Source organism: Patiria miniata, unplaced genomic scaffold (genome assembly GCF_015706575.1).
Source record: "Patiria miniata isolate m_02_andy unplaced genomic scaffold, ASM1570657v1 HiC_scaffold_19, whole genome shotgun sequence".
In the NCBI taxonomy this organism is placed as follows: domain Eukaryota; kingdom Metazoa; phylum Echinodermata; class Asteroidea; order Valvatida; family Asterinidae; genus Patiria; species Patiria miniata.
This window is the reverse complement of record NW_024037057.1, coordinates 12351388-12358920: the sequence shown is the minus strand read 5'-3', so window position 1 is coordinate 12358920 and position 7533 is coordinate 12351388.

Sequence of the window (7533 nt, the reverse complement as noted above, 5' to 3'; positions counted from 1 at the left end):
TATTACATATATGTCGTACTGGTTTGAAATTTTTCAAAATTATTGCTGAGGACATGTTAAATGAGCCTTCAAAGTATTTCGACAAACCAAAGTTGAAATCACCAAAAAAACTTTTTTTTTGTAAACACGGAGAAAATCTGCTTTAAAGACGTCCTAGTGCACAGAAAATACCCCTGACTATTAAACACGCACAAACAACCCACCCGTTGCTTGAACAATAACTCATTACATATCTGTCGTACTGGTTTGAAATTTCCTCTAAGTATTGTCGAGGACAGGTTAAATGAGCTTACATTGGTTTGTATTAAGACAAACCGATGTTGAAGTCACCAAAAGCCTTTTGTTGTCACCACGGAGAAAACCTGGTTTAAAGACGTCCCATTGTACAGAAAATACTCCTGACTATCGAACACGCACAAACAACACACGCGTTGCTTGAACAATAACTTAGTAAATATATGTGATACTGGTTTGAAATTTCCCTGAATTATTGCAAAGGACAGGTAAAGTAAGCCTTCAAAGTATTAAGACAAACCAATCTTGTAGTCACCAAAAAAACCCGTTTAAGTCATCACGAAGAAAAACCTGCCTTTAAAGACGTCCCAGTGTACAGAACATACTTCGGACTATTGATAACACCAAAAAAACCACCCGTTGCTTGAACAATAATTCATTTAATATATGTTGTACTAGTTAAAAATTTCCCCTAATTATTGTTGACTGAGGACAGGTAAAAGAAGTCTATAAAGTATTATGACAAACCAATGTTGAAGTCACAAGAAACCCTTTTTTTTTTGGTCACCACGGAGGAAACTTGTCTTAAAGACGTCCCAACGTACAGAAAATACCCCGACTATTGAACACGCACAACCAACCCACGCGTTGCTTGAACAATAACTCATTAGATATCTATGGTACTGGTTTGAAATTTCCTATAAGTATTGTCGAGGACAGGTTAAATGAGCTAACATTGGTTTGTATTAAGACAAACCGATGTTGAAGTCAACAAAAGCCTTTTGTTGTCACAACGGAGAAAACCTGGTTTAAAGACGTCCCATTGTACAGAAAATACTCCTGACTATCGAACACGCACAAACAACACACGCGTTGCTTGAACAATAACTCATTAGATATCTATGGTACTGGTTTGAAGTTTCCCTGAATTATTGCCAAGGACAGGTAAAATAAGTGTACAGAAAATTAATACTCCTGACTATTGATCATGCATAAACAACCCAAGCGTTGCTTGAACAATTACTCATTAAATATCTGTGATACTGGTTTGAAATTTTCCATAAATATTGTTGAGGACAGGTAAGCATAAGCCTGATATAAGATCTGAGGCTTTGCATTGTGGAGTATCGGCATCGTTTCGGTTTTCGACACCATGTGGAAATACTACTGCTTAGAAGATATTTAGTTCTAAAAAGAACTTGTCCTGCTTATTATCAATTTTCGCTAAGTAGTTTTTGTTCTGATAAGAACCGTCCTGCTTTAAGTTCTAAAAGAACTTGTCTTTGGTCTCAACGTTTCGACTAGCCTGCTCTTGTCATCGTCCAGTCTCCTGACCATGACAAGAGCAGGCTAGTCGAAACGTTTATTTATCAGATAGGTGATTGAGAAGTGTCACGTGACAATCTACAAGCATTATGGGAATTCAAAATGGCCGCCAAAGCCGGCGGCCATTTTGTTTTGTTTTTCAACTTACTTGGTGAAATTCAACTGTGTATTGAGTTTTTTTTTGCATTGGCCCTAGTTTCAACATGCTATCTTTGTATTTGTCATGTCAATAAATGATAAAGTCACGCGATCATCTGCTGCACCTTCAAATACGAAATGCAAAAAAAAAAAAAAAATTGAAAAACTAAGCAAAATGCAATGCAGGAAGCAAATGTATCTTATCTAAAGGTGTAAGACTGATAAACTTGCTGAGTTTTGAAAAAAAAAAAAAAAAAATGAAAACAAAAAATTGTGTTTTATTGGTACTACAATCTTTTAATTTTATCTAACGTCTGAGAACACGTTTCAAATTTTCTCAAATTTGGCAAAACAAATATAGAAAATAGCCAAAAAAATATTTTTTACCCAAAATTAGCAAAATATTTGTTAAAAAAACCCTGTAGTTGTATTAAAAAAAATGTTTTACAAAAGTGAAAAAAATAAATATTGCTCTAAAAAACATGTTTAGTAAGTTCCAAAAAACGTCGGTTGTGACAAAACTGATTTTTGCAAATTTCAAAATAATATTTCTCCTAAAAATTAATAATTATAATTATAGCGCCCACAACGGTGACCCCACTAACAAAAACATATTGTAATTGTTGTCATTGTGTCAAGATAAACACGTTTCCCAAATTTTATGACATTTGGCCAAAGAAAACAAAAAATACGGGGAAAAAACTATTTTTGACAAAAAAAGGGGCAAAAATGTCCCCAAAAAAGCCCTCTATGGACGATTTTGTGAAAAAAATGGCAACCGGTAGGATTTGGTCAAAGGTTAATTTCTACCAAGATTTTTAAAAAAATCGGTCATTTACTTTTGAAAATATAGAGGGGGGCACTATGTGCCCCCCCCCCCTCCCCGGTCCCCGTAGGTCCAAAAAAAAGCCCGGTCCTGATTGGGTTAAAGACGTCCCAGTGTACAGAAAATACTCCGGACTATTGAACACGCATAAACAACCCATATGTTGCTTGAACGATAACCATTGAGTATATGTCGTACTGGTTTGAAATTTTGCCATTCTTTCGTTGATTACTTCAAAATGACAGCTTCCAAGAAAGAATAATTTCACAGGGAGTTTAGTTCCCTCACTATCTTTAAATCAAGTTTGTTTTTCAACAATAATTACGCCAGTTACTTTTCGGATGGCTGCAAATGATGGACTATAGCTTTAAAAAAAAAAGACGTCCCAGTGCACAGAAAATACTAGGCATGTGACGTGAACATGCGTTTGTGTATGTGCAACATCATTGGTGAATCTAGGACAGGAACCAAATCGATGACGACCTCGATTAAAACGTGTACAAAAATTATGAGAGCTGTTGCTCAAAAGGAACAAAGGAAGATCCTCGATTAACACCATAAACAAACGTTTGTGTGTCTGGGTGCACATGGGGTACCGGGGACAAAGGGCAACAATAGGGACAATGGTACCCCAAAAAGTCTGTCTTTAGAAATTGTAGTACCCCATAGCCCTAACTCTATGTCGTCAGCGACACCACGAAGTAGCACCCATGTGCATACCAGTAAAACTAGCAATCGGAGAAAACGGCATGTTAAGTTGAACGCCTTCTAAAACAACACTTCGCGTCAAAACTGCAGAGTATTTTCAGTTGGGTTTCTCGTTGCTGACACTTGATGTATTGAATTGATTAAATCTGCTGTTTTTCACCCGTTTGTATATGAAATAACGTTACCTGTGCATTCATTTACGCAAGCATACAATTTCGCGCAGTGTTCTGGCATACAATTTCGAGAATGTGCAATCAAAAGTACGTTTATCTCATTCAAAATAATTGTAATGCTGATACAGTGTATGTCTTTATTAAAGTGCTATTTTAATATGCAGGGTTATTAAAAAAAAAAGGAAACTCAAATGTCAGGATCATTTTTTAATGAAGTTCTGCATATAGTACTTGCAAAATATAGGATATGGAATCCCAATTAATAAGCTTTCTTTTAGTACAAGAATCATTCAAATCACTCATGTACATCCCCATGTGATTTTTTTTCGTTTTGCTGAAAGAACGCTTACTTTTGTGTGATACGTGGGCTTAACTTCAAAACGGTGTTTGTTTTCAACATTCCGTATTAAACTTGAACAGTACATGAGTGAACTTCATTAAGTCATTGGTCTTGCCATTTGGTTATATTTTTTTACTCACCATGTATATCTAGCTTAGTACACAGAAATAAATTTTAAAACGAATGCGGCTTATGTGTAATCAGTACCGCTTTCTAAATCGTTAAGAATTGCCAATATAACTTGCTTCCCGAATTATCATGTATAAGCTTCCTTTAAAATCTGAACATTTGTGTCTTATGTTTAGCATAATTGCTGGCACCATGACTATTATTTTACATAATATGAAAACAAATTATATTAGCTATAAAACAAGCATATCACACGATTTTTTTTAACTTTAAGTGTACAGTGAAATTAGAAAAGAGCTTTAATAATGTGGGATGGAACCGGGAACAGGACTGCGAGCTCGCTTGTATTTCTATGAAATTTGTATGAAATTGGGCCCTAAAATACCCCTAGTCTACCTTGCAATTGAGCGTATAGACAGCATTTTAAAAAAAAATGGCGATGGCCATATTAACATTACTTTCAGGGGTGTTCATTTAGTATGGAAATTTCTCCTAAGAGTCATCGGCGTACCGCAAACAAATTCAACAGAAAATGAAAGATGATGAAACGAGCTTTAATAAAGGGAATGTACAACATTCGCTTTTGCTGCAATTTTCATAATTAAATGGACTTGGTGGATTAGTATGTTGTAGCAAATATTGTTAAAATGACTTGTTACACGTTTTGGGCTTGTAGATGCTGGAAAAACCAAGAAAACCTATCATGTTCGTGTAGTCTGGTTCCCTGATCCCAGTTAAGATAAACTGAGCAATTAATAGACTTTGGGGAACTTTATGGTCAGAGAATGACAATTGCAGAGAAAATGCGGAATAACTAAATATGAAAAATTATGGGCATTTTTTGAAAAAAACCAGTTTTCTCCTACGCTGGTCGGCCGACCATGCGTTGGCAAAATACAATTTTTTTCTTGAAAATTGTCAACACAACAGGAGCCACAACTTTACAAGATGCTTTAGACTTCCATTCCCTCAGAATCAAGTAAGGTATTCCGTGATAATTTGATTATTTCGTATTTTTTTGGTGTTTGCAAATGTTGGATCCTCACTTTAAGTTGATGTGTGTCTCAAACATCGTGGAGAGTTGTGACTAGTTTCCCCAATCTTCTGTTTTAAGTGGGCGTTATTATCACATGGGTCTAAGGCAATTTTTTTTTTTTAAATAGATTGCAGGCATTATACACGTTTGAGAAGTTGGCCAAGTCCATGAGGTATTTTCATGGGCCCTTAAGTTGTTCGTCAGCCCCGAATTGTTCGTAGGCCCAGGTACAGTGCCGACTGTGCCTATTGGATAACCCGACCCTGCCTACAGTTATATACACGTACATGTATGTACTCTTTTAATAATCATTTCTAAACACAAAATTGCCACTATCTTTTTAAATCACCTCGTCAGTGGAATCTCCCACTTCGGTTTCACAGCCTCACAATGGCATCATTAGTGGGTACAATCGTTATGTTTGTTTCCTTCTCAAGGTTAAAACACTGACAAGTACGTGTTTATTGTCAAGCGCTTTATATTTTGCTTCTAGATCACGTATATTATATAGGCCTGGCCAGAACTGCGAGCGCTCAACATGGCGTTTTGGGTAATGTTGGCGGTCATGTTTACCGCGTATTTGGTCGATATTGCTCAAGCAACATGTTCGCCGTGCAACCTTCCTTTAAAATACAGTCGAGTCTCGTTATTACAAACTTGTTCGGACCTAGCCAAATTCTTTGTTATATCAGAATTTTGTATTAAGAGGAATATCAGTCCCATTCATTGTGCACATAAATGCACAGTCGGGACCAAGGCCTTATGTTTGTTAAAACCAGAATTTGTATTAACAGAGTTTGTACTAACGAGAGTCGAGTGTATATAACCATAAATATTTTGGTCTTATGGCTATCATAATAACTTCTAAAATCACCCTAGTTCCGTCAGTGGAATCGCCCGCTTCGGTTTCATAGCCCCACAATGGGTTCATTAGTGGGTCCGATCGATGCCTTTGTTTTCTTCTAAAGGTTAAAATACACTACACGTTTTTGGTTAAATATGGTGGCCCTGAAGGGACATCACACATCAAGATTTCTGCGCAGATTTCTGCGATGTCGCACATTTTATCGCAGAAATCTGCGCAGATTTCTGCGATGTCGCACATTTTATCGCAGAAATCTGCGCAGATTTCTGCGATGTCGCACATTTTATCGCACATTTCGGTGCAGATTTTTGCGATGTCGCACATTTTATCGCACATTTCTGCGCATATCTCTGCGATGTTGCACATTTTATCACACATTTCTGTGCAGATTTCTGCGATGTCGCACCATGATTTTATCGCAGCAATCTGCGCAGTTTTCTGCGATGTCGCACATTTTATCGCACATTTCAGTGCAGATTTCTGCGATGTCGCACATTTAATTGCAGATTTCTGCGAGCGCATGGGCGCGCGAACACGTTTTCTATGAGGCGCCATGTGTAAATGAATTATTTAACATAATTATTTATATATAATTCATTATTTATTATTTAATTCAGTTTTCCGGACAAATATATGTAAATAACTGTTTGGCAGTTCGCATTATATGTAAATAAATTATTTGCCACTGCTAAAAATTAGATATAAATAACGAGGTACCAAATAAATTAAATATTAATTAAGTGTGCACAAATAAAAAAAAAAAAAAATCGGGTACGAAATAAATTATATAATAAATGATTCAAGCGTGCAAAAAATTACATATCAATAAAAAGGTTGCAAACAAATTATATATAAATAAATAAAGTAGGCAAAAAATTATAAATAAATAATTAGGTACCAAATAAATTATATAATAAATAAATAAAGCGTGCAAAAAATTACATATAAATAAAAAGGTTGCAAATAAATTATATATAAATAAATAAAGTAGGCAAAAAATGATATATAAATAATAAGTTTGCAAATAAATTATATATAAATAAAAAAAGGGTGCATAGAATTATATATAATTAATTAGGTTGCAAAAAAAATAACTTTTATATTAATAACTCTAGTTTGCCCAAAATTATATGTAAATAATTAGGTTGCAAAAAAAATATATATATAAATAATGCAGTGGCAAATAAACTTATTTACATATAATGCAAACTGCCAAACAATTATTTACATACAATTGTCCAGATAACTGAATTATACAATAAATAATGAATTATATATAAATAATTTTGTTAAATAATTTATTTACACATGGCGCCTCATATATACTTTCGGCACCCGACTACTATCCTATATGCAAAATTAATATCATGGAGGCCAGAACCCCGACATTCTTAGACCCCTTAGCTCAACCTCGTCCCCAGTGCTTACTTTATTTCCAACGGCGTTTCCAATAGTAAACCCTGGATAGGAAACTTTCTTCCTGTATCCTGATTCGATACCTCAATTGGCTAGAAATGGATTTTATCGTGTACTTGGTGTTGTTAAAAAAATGTGCAGTACGTGTTTTCGCGATCATTCGTCCACGCCTTCTCAAAAATACTCATTTCCTTTCCTATTTGTTCATATTAATATGAAATGTGATACTGCATGTTGTTTCGATAAAATCGTAACAGTTTAATTGAATAAATCGTGTTTTCGTAACTCACGCCATGCTCGCGCTGCGACGAATTGACTCTGTTTTTACCCCAGACACCGCAT